Consider the following 15,250-nt stretch of genomic DNA (forward strand, 5'->3'; position numbering starts at 1 on the left):
GGAAATGAATGGGATAGAGATATGTGAAAGACACAATGAATGAAAGTTAAAATAGCTCAGAAAACTTCTTAGACCATTCCTTCTGAATCACCTTCGCTTTGTAGTATCAAAAGGCTACAACTGAGAGGCACAAAGGAGGGGGATAAGAAAAGGAAAACAGGGAGGGTCAGCTAACAGTAAGGGGCATTTGAGGGGTCATACGGAAAGAGTACAGTAGAAACTCCTTAAAATACATATATATAAAGAAAATCTAAATGGAGTCACCATGTAACCGGGGAGACAATGCCCCAACTAGTGAAGCCTCCAGTACCAGGAATGGGTTGCCATAATTGAGTTGTTGACCAAAAGGGCCAAGGAAACTCCCAAATGGTCCAGGCTACTGCCAAAGCTATAGGTTGGTCTCCACATATATGTGACAGGTGAGTAGCTTACTCTACCTGTGAGACCCCTAATGATAGGAGAGTGGGCTATCCCTAACTCTTAGGCTGGCTTTGGGGAACCTATTCCTCACATGAGGTTGCCTCCCTCAAGCCTAATGCAAGAGAAATCTAGTATACAATGAGTGCAGTATACAAGGAGTCCAGTATACAATGAGTCCAGTATACAAGGAGTCCAGTATACAAGGAGTCCAGTATACAAGGAGTCCAGTATACAAGGAGTCCAGTATACATGGAGTCCAGTATACAAGGAGTCCAGTATACAAGGAGTCCAGTATACAAGGGGTCCAGTATACAAGGAGTCCAGTATACAAGGGGTCCAGTACACAAGGAGTCCAGTACACAAGGGGTCCAGTATACAAGGGGTCCAGTATACAAGGAGTCCAGTATACAAGGGGTCCAGTATACAATGAGTCCAGTATACAAGGAGTCCAGTATACAAGGGGTCCAGTATACAAGGAGTCCAGTATACAAGGAGTCCAGTATACAAGGGGTCCAGTATACAAGGCGTCCAGTATACAAGGAGTCCAGTATACAATGAGTCCAGTATACAAGGAGTCCAGTACACAAGGGGTCCAGTATACAAGGGGTCCAGTATACAAGGAGTCCAGTATACAAGGGGTCCAGTATACAAGGAGTCCAGTATACAAGGGGTCCAGTATACAAGGAGTCCAGTATACAAGGAGTCCAGTATACAAGGGGTCCAGTATACAAGGGGTCCAGTATACAAGGAGTCCAGTATACAAGGAGTCCAGTATACAAGGAGTCCAGTATACAAGGAGTCCAGTACACAAGGAGTCCAGTATACAAGGGGTCCAGTATACAAGGGGTCCAGTATACAATGAGTGCAGTACACAAGGGGTCCAGTATACAAGGAGTCCAGTATACAAGGGGTCCAGTATACAAGGAGTCCAGTACACAAGGGGTCCAGTATACAAGGAGTCCAGTACACAAGGGGTCCAGTATACAAGGAGTCCAGTATACAAGGGGTCCAGTATACAAGGAGTCCAGTATACAAGGGGTCCAGTATACAAGGGGTCCAGTATACAAGGGGTCCAGTATACAAGGCGTCCAGTATACAAGGAGTCCAGTATACAATGAGTCCAGTATACAAGGAGTCCAGTACACAAGGGGTCCAGTATACAAGGGGTCCAGTATACAAGGAGTCCAGTATACAAGGGGTCCAGTATACAAGGAGTCCAGTATACAAGGAGTCCAGTATACAAGGGGTCCAGTATACAAGGCGTCCAGTATACAAGGAGTCCAGTATACAATGAGTCCAGTACACAAGGGGTCCAGTATACAAGGGGTCCAGTATACAAGGAGTCCAGTATACAAGGGGTCCAGTATACAAGGAGTCCAGTATACAAGGGGTCCAGTATACAAGGAGTCCAGTATACAAGGAGTCCAGTATACAAGGGGTCCAGTATACAAGGAGTCCAGTATACAAGGAGTCCAGTACACAAGGGGTCCAGTACACAAGGGGTCCAGTACACAAGGGGTCCAGTACACAAGGGGTCCAGTACACAAGGGGTCCAGTACAGAGCCTACTCTTACTACAGTTTGATATGTCATGTCTTGTTGATATCCATGGGAGGCTTGCACCTTTGAGTAGAAACAAAGGAAGAGTAGATGGGGGTGGGAGCCAAGTAGAGGTGGGGAGGAGGGATTAGGAGGAGAGAAGGGATGGGAAACTTTGTTCAGGATGCAAAGTAAGTAAATAAATTTAATTTTAAAAAACAAGAGAATGCTAGTCCAGAGGAGAAATACTTGCTGTGATCATAGTCCAGCCATTTCTTCTATCATTAGATAAGCACGCATGATTTGCTTATGCTTTCTGTGTATCCGCTTTCCTTCTGAAAAGGGGGTACTATGACATCTTCCAAGGTGAGTGAAAATGAGAAAAATTAAGCACAATATCTTGCATATGGTGAAAATAATGACATAATAGATAGTTTACTAGTCTCCAGTGGGTCCGGAAGTGCAAAGGCCAGAAAGAAAGGTGGTAATCAGAGAGGAGAGTGACCACGGATCCAGAATGTATTCTTATTCTTCCATCTATACACTAACTCCTTTCATCACTATCATTTACCGTTTGGAATCTAGTTTTGGAATCTTCCACCCAGTCTCATCTAATATCTCAAGAGAACCTGGTCAAATCTGGATGTCCAAACACAGATTCCGACATATTTCAGAGAACACTGTGACAGAGACCCCTGGGTCCTGATGGAGATCCAATGGGTGAGCTTACTCCTCTGCAGCAGTATACCAGAACAAATAGGTGACGACTGAGCAATAAGGAAGCTGTTGGGTTCCCCAGCTACTAGAGGGATGCTTATGAGACTGGATCTTTTGGGGTCCAAGGAAGATGTTTTTCATATCAATGTCTTGCATTGCAGCTCACATTTACTTACTAGTCTCTCAGTAAAATCTCCTGGGAGAATTCAGAAACTTGCCTGGCATCCTGTGATGACAGAAGATGAAATGGACTTTCTGGATACTTTTGTTCTGGATAGACTAAAATCTAAGCAAGAGCGACTTTATAACAAAACAGCTCAAACTCATGAATCTTCAAAGTTGGCTGAGTCAGTAACTTAGACGGTTCACACCAAAGTCCCTTAAACAGAAGCACTCTGGGAGAAGCAGCACGAACCAACAAAGCCTGACTCACAGGTGAGAAGGCCGATGCGGATCTCCCCATCTCCCTAAGAGGAAGAACCGGTACCTTTGAGAACCACTGCACTCTGACCACTGCTCAAGCAGTCATATAGAGGTCCACACAGTGTGGGGATGTCAAACTTCTTCCCCTCTGCCTCAAGAAGTCAATCTATTACATTTCAAATGCCTGTCCTCCATAATAAACTATTTTAAAAGTACTAAGTTCTACCTTATCTGAGCCAGCCATATCATACTTGAAGTTATTGCCTGTGCTTTTAAGTCCTAACTTAGCACTCAGAACTTTATAGTTTAGAGATTTGCTCTCTGAATACACCTTTTACCAGTTCCTTTCCTGATTTACTAGTTTTATTCTCAAATTGTTTCTTGGGGTTCCATGTTTCTGGTGCAAATATGTGCTAGGTAGTGAAGAAATCATGCTTTCAATCATCTGACTCTCGTCCTTATCTTAAATTCATGTGGGACACATGACATTTCCCCTTGTGCAGATGAGAACAAGGGACAAGTAGAAGGAAATGATTTGTTAAAAAAAATTTAAAAACCATGTAATTAACCAAGTCCACACTAAGTTCTCTCTCTTCTAAAATTACAGGTGTGCTCCTGACTACCAATCTTAACTGAAAATTCAAAATAGAAAAAAAAGTACCAACCCTTCCTTGGTAACCACAGCTCATATACTCAGGTGTGCGTAGGGAAAACAGGAACAAAAGTAGTTTGTCGCTGTTGTTTTTTGTCTCATGGTTCTGTTTCCAAGTGGGAACAGAAAGCTCGTAGAACACATTGAAATGAATATTTGGAAACTCGATGTCTTCCGCACTGAGCCATCATTGCTTGAAAGCAGGTCCTCCTACCAGGTTTTGTCTTCAGCTCCTCCAGCAGTGACAGCTCTTTTTTTAATGAAGAGGAGCTGTGGTTGCTGCACACCCCTTTTCCCTAACAGCTCCTAGTTTGTGAAGTGCTGTTTTCCCCCTTACTGTGGCAGAGACAGAACTGGCTCTCAGAGAATTCTGAGAGCCACAGCACTGAGTGTGTGGGCTGAGACAGCACAGCCAGGTCCTCTGTGATACAGTGCCCAGGGCTTTCTGGAACACACAAGAGCCAGGGACCTGCAGCCAAGCATTTGTGTGTGAGTGTTAAATCAGAGTTTTGAAAGAATATAGCCTATTGTGTGACATCTATAGAAAACCAAACGCTTCTACTATATGACCCTTTTCCCAGGTTTTAATGCTATACTGTTCTTTTTATAAAGAAAATTCTCTCATAGTTTATGAGCCATGTGACAATCTGTAATATGTTTACAACCTTCAGTTCCTACTCATTCACAGAATAAATGTCCTATAGATATATCTAATGACCCTTTAAAGTCAAACTATCCTAGAAGTTTCTCAACTGCTACCATCCGTGACTTAAAACCCCAAGGCCTGGTCAATTCTAGCTGCATGGTAGGAAGCTGTATGTTCATGACAATTTTTTTTTTTTTTTACAAAGGACACAGATTTGGCCTTTGAAACATGCAGATAAAAAACCAGATGGATTTTTATCTATTCATTCTAAGTGATTTGTGTGTTTTGTGTATCTCTATTGGAGGACAATAAACTGATTGAAGGGCTTTTTTTTTCTTTTCTTTCTTTCTTTTTTTTTTTTTTTGAGAAAAGCAGAGGACTAAATCAGCAATCATCTCTGGATGCCAGCTGACCTCGGATGGAGACTTGGAGCTGGATTTAAAAGGCTTTGTTTACAGACAATTAAAAACCACATAAATTTAAATTGTCAAAGAAGAAATGGTTTCCAAAAGCTCCTGACGGCCAGCACAGCCCCTCCTCAGCCCTGTGCAGGGAAGGCCCAGAGGCAAACACAAAGCCACCAACCCACAGGCTGTGGAGTTGGCTGAGAAGCAAATCCTGCTGCTTCTGCTGCAAGCTTGTGCTGGTGTGATTGCAAACCAAAATCTTCCATGGCTTCAGACACATTCTTTGAGCGCAAATGCAATGGTGAAAAAAGGGGAGACCACCAAGGGGGAGGTGGCCGCACAACAGTGCATCCTCGACAGGCCCAATTGCTGCAATCCGTGCCTTTGAACCTTTGTGTGATCTCCAGTTTTCCCACCAAAGGATCTAGATTTAAGGATTAGAAAGAGAGACAAAGCTCAGATGACCGTAGGGTCTTAAGTCTGAAGTACCCTGTTTTCTTATCTTGCTGTTTCACTTTTCCTCAACCATCAAGCAAACGGACACAAGCATCCGCAGCAAGCATCTCCACAGGCCAAAACCAACCCCAGAAAGCACCCTCGCACGCACGTTTGCAACACTATTTGATGCTGATGTTGATGAATAAGTAATGATGTGTAGGTGCCGGTACCATTTATACACGTCGCTGATTGGTCCTGACACAGGTGCTCCGTGGAGGATGAGGTTTACAAGCTGAAAACGGTCAGGAGAAATCCATGGTTTCAGGCTGTCCCTCACAGATGCGGGGTTTTGCACCTGTGTTTGAAGTTGCTTTCATTTAGTTTCTCTGCAGAAAAGCCAGGCATGATGTTCAAACTGGGAGCACCTGTGTTCAGGGCCAACTTGGACAATTTTGTGGCCTGGATCTCCTAGATTCATTGCCTCAACTTAACAAGAAAACTTTTTTTTTTCTTGGAGATTTGAAATTGAGGTCTAAAAACTGAGTTATAAATATGTATGGGAATCTCACTCCAGAACCAAAGCCATGTCAAGTGTTGTACAGCTTTTTTTCTGAGATCCAAGCACTTGGGTAATCCACAGCAAATGCTACTGGATATTGGGAGGCTGAAACCTTCTCATCGATTGAAACCCTTGTTTAAGTCACAAGGCAATTTTCCAGTTAGAGATGTGACATTTGGGCCCCAGAATCAACTAATTTAATATGGTGTTATTCTATTTTTAAGCTAAAGGCAGAAATTTAGCACCAACTACAGCTAGATTAAAATTGGGAAGGTTTTTTTTTCCTCTAATAAACTGACATTATTGATAGATTTTTCACTCTTTATTTAATTGGGTTAAGGACATTAAAAATTCTCTGGTTTAAAATAATAAGTCTTTTGCAACCGTAACTAATCTTTCATTCCCTGAGGTTTGGCCAGTGACAACTGGAGGCAAATCAAGAAGAATTTATCACTTGGAATCACGGCCACAAGTCTCATTAAAAGAATTGCAGGGAGCACAATTAAATGGCGTGTTCAGATTCTTTGGACTTGGCATTAGTAAAGCTCAGAGCTAAGACTATGCATTATGCAAATCTATTGGTTGCTTTAATTTTTAGTCAAATTTGTAATATATGCTATCTTTCAAAATGCAATATTTTAATTTTTATTAAACACAAAATGTGGAGGAAAATGGTATGTTTATCACTCTTCAAAGAAATAAGATATAACTACCTCACCAAAATTCTACTGGTAAATTATACTGGCGAAAGCATTCTAAAAAACAGGCTCATTATTTAGTCTTTATATCCAAGAGCAGAGGGTGTCAATCAAGTAATATTGTGCTAAATAAATATTGCGTGGTTGACCTCATAAAGAAGCACACACAGATAAAAATATTATGCTATTAACCATTTTTTTGAGAACTAATAACTGAAAAATTTTCCAGATGAACACTTGCTCTTATTTTTTATCAATTAGATAACTCTTTGATTTGAATTCTCCACCCTCTGGCACCAGGGAGGCGCCTTTTCTTTTCTTTAAACAAAGGATTATTCGTCCTCAAAAGGGGTTTGTCTAGTTCTTTTATTGTTTTATGTCACACAGGGGAAAAATGTGTTTGAGGCATCACTACTGAATTTAACAGGGACGAGTTTACTGCTATATAATCATTAGTCAATGCAGAAGCTGAAACCTTAAACAAAAGAAAACAAACTACAAACAGGCAAGCGTCCCCTGAAGGCACATCAGAACACCAGAGAGGGGCGGCGTGGATTTCAAACAAGGTTGCCCGAGCATGTGCTAAATATTGCTGCTCTTGACTTTCAACTGCACACCAAGGAATACAGCATCACCTTGTATTCTGCAACAATACTGGGGAGCAGGGGGCGTGGGGGGGGTGGGGAGATGAGTTTAACAAATGCACTTTCTTCTGACTCCGTGGCAACTTTCTGAAAATTATATTATAAACCTAATAAAACTCTCATTATAAAGAATCTTGTCAGAAAGCTATTAGAAAGGAATGCTGAAAATAAAAGACCCCCCATCTTGAGCAGTGCTTGGTTACCGAAAAACTGCTACCACAATAGGCACTGTGTCACACAAGGGGAAAATGTGTTTGAGGCATCACCTCTGTGAGGCAACCGTTTCCTGTTAGAAATCTTGGGAAAACATTTTTACAAGAAGACACTACATACACACTGATCATTCCTGTTTAGGTTCCTAATGACAAGGTAAGTATTTTAAAATGCCCATTGTTAGTTCCTAAACCAGGCTAGTCATGAAAACTTTCCTGTGAAAATGAACACACAAAAAAAAGTATGAATAAGAATGACAAAGGGTACAAAGAAGGTATCGGTGCCATTTCTCAAGAAAGCGGAAATACTTGTGGAATAGATTTCACAGACAGCACCCCCCTACCCTGGGGGTAAGTGGTTTGTTTCACAATAAAAACCATCTTCCGTAGATAAAAAGTTCAGTTTAAAATATGACAATAAATCCTTGGCTTTGATTTCTGTGTTTTGTGTATGTGTGTTTTCTTCTCCATCACTCTAGGCCAGTTTGGTGTGCTCCTGTTTTCAGAGTTGCTGGTTAGAATGATTTCCACCTCATGAGACAGGAAATAAGCTATAATGGCTGCTAGTCACCTATGGATAAATCCTGTCAGGACAGCACATGCTACACACAGTGTGTGCTAGTGCACAGAACCAAGGCACATTCTGCCCCCTCCCTCTGCTCCTATTCCACACTTAATTCTTACCATCCTCTAAAATATATTTCAAGTAATAGGTCAATCAGAGATTACATAACTCAATAAGACTATAAATTTGTAAATTGCATCAATTTTCTTAGGTTCAGGTATAATATGACAAGAGCTCCATTTAATGCTGTTGACTACTCTCCCAAACAAGCAACCTAGAATTCTTGAAAACATCAAGTGATATTGATAACAATTTCACCGATCACAATAGGAACTCTTGGGTTTGAACTTCATACTAACATATCTTGTCCCAACTGATATTTTCTTTGTATTTAACACACGTGAGTCACGTATGTCCTGAAATGACACAACAGACAGCATCTTTCCGTTTGTGCTGTGTCTGCTCACATGTGGTAGGACTGTGATTGGACAAGATAAATCAAAATACGGATATTTTGCTAACTTATAATTGTAATCAGTACCTTTACCCCAAACCTACATTTAGTTCATAATGTTCACAAAACCCCTGCTTATTTCAGATTTTATCAAGTCCTATATGGTTTCCATTATAACCCGCAGGAGGAAGAACTCTAATTGCCATCTTCCTCCCTCTTACACACACACACACACACACACACGTGCATGCATGTGCACGCGCACACACAAACATACACACACACACACACACACTCTTAGCTTTGACTGGCTCAGTGCAAGTTCACCCAGCAAATGAATGAGTCAATGGATTAATGCATGCTTTGCCTAAAAAAGGATGGCTAGCAAGAACCACAGAAAAGATCATTGAAATTCAGAACTCCAAGAAAAGGAAAATAAAGAAGTCTCTACCATGTATTTCTTTGAACGGATCGATTATTATTAGACGTTTTGGTGTTTTGTTATGAAATTTCCTAGTTAAATTCCTGTTTAATTTAATGTCAGCTAAAATAACAACTTTGTGAGAGTAATGAAAATGAAAGCGAAACCAACAATCAGAAACTCAAGTCCTTCTTGCTCTCCTTGGGTATCAGGATACTGACAGTGCGTGTAAACACAAAAGATAGGGACTGGTCAAGTGTCTGCAGCTTACCTGCCCTAGACAAACATTTCAGATAACCTGGATCATATTCCCCTTCCACCCAGAGCCAGGGATTTTGCTTTAGAGACTTGGCTTGCCATCACTTCATTTTATCTGTGCATGCATAATTCTATCACGGTGATGGAATGTTTCATCCTCTTACAGAAGGCCTGAAACACGGACTATTTGTTTCTGTCTAGTGAGAAGTTACTTGTCATCACTAAATAGAATTCACAGCCTCCCAGACGAGACCAGATACTAACTTTTTGGTCAAAAGCACTTTTTCTTGTATATGCCAAATGTCTCCATTTTCAGTGTGTCCTTAAAAGACCATAAAAGCATTATTATAATGCTTGAAAAGCAGGGTCTTTTTATATAAGTTAATGATGTGGGATGGAAGATATTTCATCTTTTATACAGTTATTTGACAGTGATGAATTTAATTCATTCTATCACATTGAATGATACATTTATATTCAGTATGTAGTTTAAAATTTCATAAATGATTAAAGTCCCTGTCGTTTTAATTATAATATGCAGAGAGCAGCCAGAACTTATTTGCAAAGAATAATGTACAAGTCAATAAATTTGGTGAGCACTACTGACAAACATATAAATAATGACTTTAGAAGTCTAACTACCTGTAGCTGAAAACTAAATAACAAAGCTTCGTGTTTAGTTTTTATGAACTAGCTGGTGTAGCTTTCAATAGAAACTCTTTAGAACTATAATTTTCTTTATTAAATTGAAAATGCAATGCAATAACATAGAACTACCAATTTCAACCTACACTGTAGCGCTCAATAAATCAGTCCTACTCACAGGCCTTGATCGCTGAGAGAGCTTTGGGCACCCTGGACTTCGCTAGCATCCTTTGAACTGGGCCCTGACTGAGAAAAATCAGGCCTCCGACAAGAATTATTCCAACACTCCTTCCCAGAGCACACACTTCCACGTAGAGCTGTAGTCATGGCCACACAAAAAAGAATCCACCCCAATCTCTTTACTATTTTATTGAGGAAGAACTCACTGAGCAGCAGCGGTGTACCCATCACTACTAGGCTACCTTCAGTTGCAGTAGCGAAAACAGAACTTCCCAGAACCAGATTATACAAACATATGGAGAAGAGTGAAAGAGAGGAGGACACCAGGGGTCAGGTGGCCAGAGTGTACTATGTACAAAGTCTGGCCCATGTCTCTTAGAATTTCCATACCGTTTGTTTTTGCTTACTTCTCCCTATCTCACAATTCTACTTTCAGAGGAGAAATTGAAATATACTGACAATATACTGACAATGCAGATGTGCTTTTCCTCTGTTCTTATTTATATCCAGGAATTGATCTGAACTATTTAACTCATGATTAGTTACTCCAATGGACCAAGCTACTTCTCTCCAGAGTATCCAATACTATTCCTTCACAAATGGTCCATTGGAGAATAGCCACTCCCACTGCTCCCACAATCTTACTAGACAGTATCAGGGCATGTACTTGTCCAATAGATCTAACTGCCCCGCCCTCCTGCTAAGAATATGAGATTAGTGTCATTTTATGAAATGACGAGAAGGGAGGTCAAACTTGTGCCTGACATCAATCATATGAGGACAAGCCTAGTCATCATTCAGAGTCTTTGCTGTGTCTCCTAAGAATGGCTGACAGAAAAGAAGCTAAAAGAGTGATATCACATCCCCTCAGATAATGCCCAGCATCTGTGGCCGAAGTCTGGGGTTCCATACCATGCAACACCTTCTAAAGTCATTGCAATTCAATTTTGGAGAAGACCTAACTTTTCCAGAGAAAGGCAAATACATCCAAAATTTTGGTTGCACTAAAACCATCGATGCACGCCTGCAGGCACAGTATGGATGAGGCTACATAAAGCAAGAGACATATAGATGAGAAAAGTTGTCCCTGAGATGCCTTATGTTGTTCCACTTCGCGTTTTTTCATCAATTCTCAGAGTCAACAGTTCCCTACCCCAGCTTTTCCTGCCCCAGGTCGACCCCTGGAAGCAGGAGTCACATGCCTGCCTTAGAAGTGAAACACAAAATGGCTCTTAACCTGTTTCCCAAACAGACGAGCGAAGGGCCACCCTTGAGCAGGGCCCTGATAGAAAGCATGGCAGGCTCCTCGCTACGCTGCTGCAGGGTGGCAGCCTAATGAACTGCCACCCCACATCTCCCCGGGTTAATAAGCCACCTGTCTTGAAAGAAGCAGTCATATTGGTCTTTGAAGCCTATCCCAATACTTAAACTCTTGATGAAGTTCAGACCGTGCCAAAGGAACTTACTAACAAAGCCACTGAGTCAATTTAACCTAGGGAAACTGGACCCAGTAGACTCGGCTATCAGAGTTTTGTGTTGAGATAATTGCCGCACTGAAGAGAGCATATGGGCTGTCAGGGCTGGCACATGGCCTGCACCAGCTGTTACCTGGGCGCTTTGGAAAACCTACTGAACAGCATTTTGGACACAGCACAGCTCTGTGTAAGTTTTCCAAGGCTTCGACTGGGAATTCTTCATAATAAATTTATTTTCGGTATAGGGGAGGATTGCACCCAGTAATGTAACTGGAGCAAGCACGTTAAATTTTTCTGGCAGATAGAGTGCATCACTAGTTAAAAGGAAAAAAAAAAAAACCAATCTGGGGTGTAAACATGTACAGGGCCTACAGAGCCAGGAATAACAGAAACATTAGCTGCATGCAATAGTTCTCCCTGTCTTAAAATGTTTAAAAGACAGATTTAACTCATGGGTAATTCCCTTTAAAACAATTGATATATAAGATCAGGCATGTATGATGTCTAGTCTAGTGCCCAGAACATAGTAAGTGTTAGCTGCTACTTTTATTGTTGTTCTATGGCCAATCCTACCTACTGGGCTTATTCAAGAGTTCGCAACCTGCCACAGAGTAGACTTTCCTGAGTCTTGTGCTGGGTATCCATCCCACGGCCTCATGCATGATAGATAGGTGCCCCACTTAGCTACAGTCTTTCCAATTCTTGTCTCATCGCAACTAGGGTTGCTTTCTAGCAAGAACGGTGTCTTCTCAAGACTGGACACCAGAGTGGACATCAATGAGTGTCTCGCAGCGACAACACCTTGCACTGATATGTAGCCCACTTCCTCCTAAATTACCTGACTCCCCAAAGCTGACGGCTCTACTCTGTGTGGCTTACATTATTAAAATTCATCCACTTTGAACGTATCATAAAGCTGAGTACCTCAGCTAACGAGACATCTGAAAGTAACCCCAAGGATACAAGGTGAAGAGTGAGTTTTGCTCACATTCACGTAAAACAACTAACTTCAACAAACATAGCCCAAAGTTGTCTCTAGTCATTAACCTGATTCTGTTAATAATTTCATCCTCCTAGTAACTTAAATTTCCTTATGAAAAATGGATTTCCTTCACTTTAAGAATCTCGAGGAGAATCACTGAGGACAGCAGTAGCCACAATTTAGTGGAAGACCATTTTTTAAAAGTGACTCAATGATTATCTAACAACTCGCAGTAAGCCTGGATTTAATCTTCAAGTTCAAAACTAAAGTTCTCTTTGGAAATATTCATAGCATAAACATGACGGTTCCAGCTTTCTCTACCTGATTATATAATAAAGTCAGTTTTGCTTTAACAGAATAACATAAAGTCAGCCTTACTTACAAAATAGGTCTTGGTTTCTTTTGAGTAGGATCCCAGATTTGGTTCTGATTAAGTGAATTTACTTTGAGAAAATACACAATAGTAGGGGAAGGAAAACAAAACAAAAAGACTATAAGAGCACCAAGTCCAGTCCCTTTGGGCCTGCTTCTGAGGGGAGGCATGATTTGGGGGTCTCAGACAAAGACAATCAGTCATGTTTCCGTGCAATGGGTGTGCGTCCAACTTTGGAAAATTTCCGTTGTTAGATTTAAATTTTAAATGTATGCCTTAAAACCATGCAGGACGTTTAGAAAAAGCCACCACATTACATCACAGCGAGTGTATTGCCGCATTATATTTTGCAAGCTTTAGCAAATAAAAAACCCCCCAGTAGAATCTTAATTCTTATCTATGGAAAACATTAAACTGCTAAGTGCTAACAACTGGAATTAGTCCTTAAATCTCTAATGAGAATAATAAAACATGAGAGCAGTTTGTGCTGTAAGTTGATAAGGCCTGAATTTACTTGCTGTTAGGAAAAGTCACTGATCCAGCAGTATGGCTTTTTACTCCCTGAGGTCCGGGAAACTAGATCTGTCCTCTTGGAACCTTCCCTGCTGTAAGCACTTCTTCTGCGCGCTACCGGAGGACAGAGATAGCAGGCTAATATCTAGTAACAGGCGCTTTATGAGATGATCCATTACTGATTTACATCAATCTCACGCAGGTACTTCTTAACCCATTCGGAGCACCCTGACCCCTCCACCCAGCCTCCGCATCTCTGTGTATCCTGCAGGCCTTTAAACTTCCAGGCAGGAGACGATCTGTCCACCCTCTCTCCTCGTTCTTTGTACTGATTTGAGACTGCAGAATGGATGCTACCGATGAAAAAAAACCTTAAAACCAAATCTGGTTTGAGCTACAATTCTCAATTCCATGTCCACTCCGTAGACTACAACCAGGCGCTTGGTGAGCCTATTAGCAATTTGCAAAGACCCATTTGCTGTGAAAAAAATGTAACCATAAAACAAGTCTATCTTTCCACACGTGGGAATTTTGTTAAAGACAGACTTGCAGGAAAGCCAGGCCCACTGTTTTTAGGCACAGATCAGCATAAACACAAATGGAGGAGAGTTTAAGGGCAAATTAGGCTGTTTGTTTCAGAAATTAAGTTAACGGGGACAGTGAATGTTCAAGAGAGTGCAGTACATCCTGTGTTCTATGAAAAGTGTCCACTAACACCTTCACATCTGGTAAAGAAAATAACTCGAAAGACAAAAGTCAGGCTTCCTAATGCAGTCAGATGAGCATCCGTGTGAGTCTATGTTGTGCATGCGTTCACACAGGCAGCTGTAAGCACAAAACATAATTTCAGGATAGAGTAAAGAAGCTTTAGAAATGACCACTAATCCCATTCATCCTTCAGAATGCAAACTTGGAGGCTTCTAGAGCTTTTGTTACTTTACTCAAGGTCACGGGTAGATACTGACAGAACTGAAATCTCCTTACATTAGCTACTGCTTTTCCCAGCCACTTCCCTCCTTTTAAAGAGAAAACACTGTAAATACATAGAGCTCCACATACATACAAGATTCTTGGGCTTCATGGTGATTGGAACTAATTCAAGCTATGAGAACAAGAACAGTACTGGTGTACTAAATAATTAAACATTTAAGATTAGTTATATTGACTCTAGGTGGAGGTTTTATTTCCATGACAATTAGGTTTGAATGCAGTCACCTTTCAGTCGGTGACACACTTGCCTGGGCACTGAATTTCATAGCAGTCATATATGATTTAGTAAATTGTCCCTGTTTTATTTTCCTGCCCTCCAAAGATAAGATAAATATCGAACTTTTCACTGCTATACAAATGTGAGTTTTCACACTCTACACTCAGGAAGTCAGCCCCGATTCGAGGAATTGTTTCACTTTCTTGTGAGCAAATTAGTGACAATACATGAACCAGGATACTTCCAGCAGTTAATTTTGGTGAATAAGAACACGCTTTTTTATTTCCTAAGATGAGTGTTTAAACATGGCACTGATGCAGCTTCTAGAAGTTTATTAACAGTTCTAGGAATCAGTTTCATCTAGCCCACTGAGGCACTAAGGATCGTTTTTTGCAAAGTGTCGTCTAGAAATATACTGTTAGCTGGTGACAAACAGAAAGTGTTCTGTCCCAACTTTTTTCCAAGACAAGTGCACATTCTCTTTCTCCCTGCTCCCCTCAGCCTCCACTCTTTGTGTCTCTTTCAGTTTCCAGACTGCCTCACCTGATCCTGTCCAGTTGTGGAGGTGACTTCCAGGCTAACACCCAGAAAAGCACAATAATGGGTGTCCCTTGCAGAGAGACACTTGGGACTCCTGTTCTTTCTTTTCATGTAGAAATGGCATGCAGGGTATTTTATGATTAGTTTCCCCTTTTTGATAAGGTATGAGAGAAATATCAAAAGAAATTCAGAGAGATTTCCATTTTCTCAGAGTGCGGTAAAGTACAAGGAGCTTCTACTTAAGCATGCATTTTTTTTCCTGGCATTCAGGCTCATAAAGTAA

The sequence above is a fragment of the Chionomys nivalis genome, chromosome 12, assembly GCF_950005125.1.
Source record: "Chionomys nivalis chromosome 12, mChiNiv1.1, whole genome shotgun sequence".
NCBI classification, from domain to species: Eukaryota; Metazoa; Chordata; class Mammalia; order Rodentia; family Cricetidae; genus Chionomys; species Chionomys nivalis.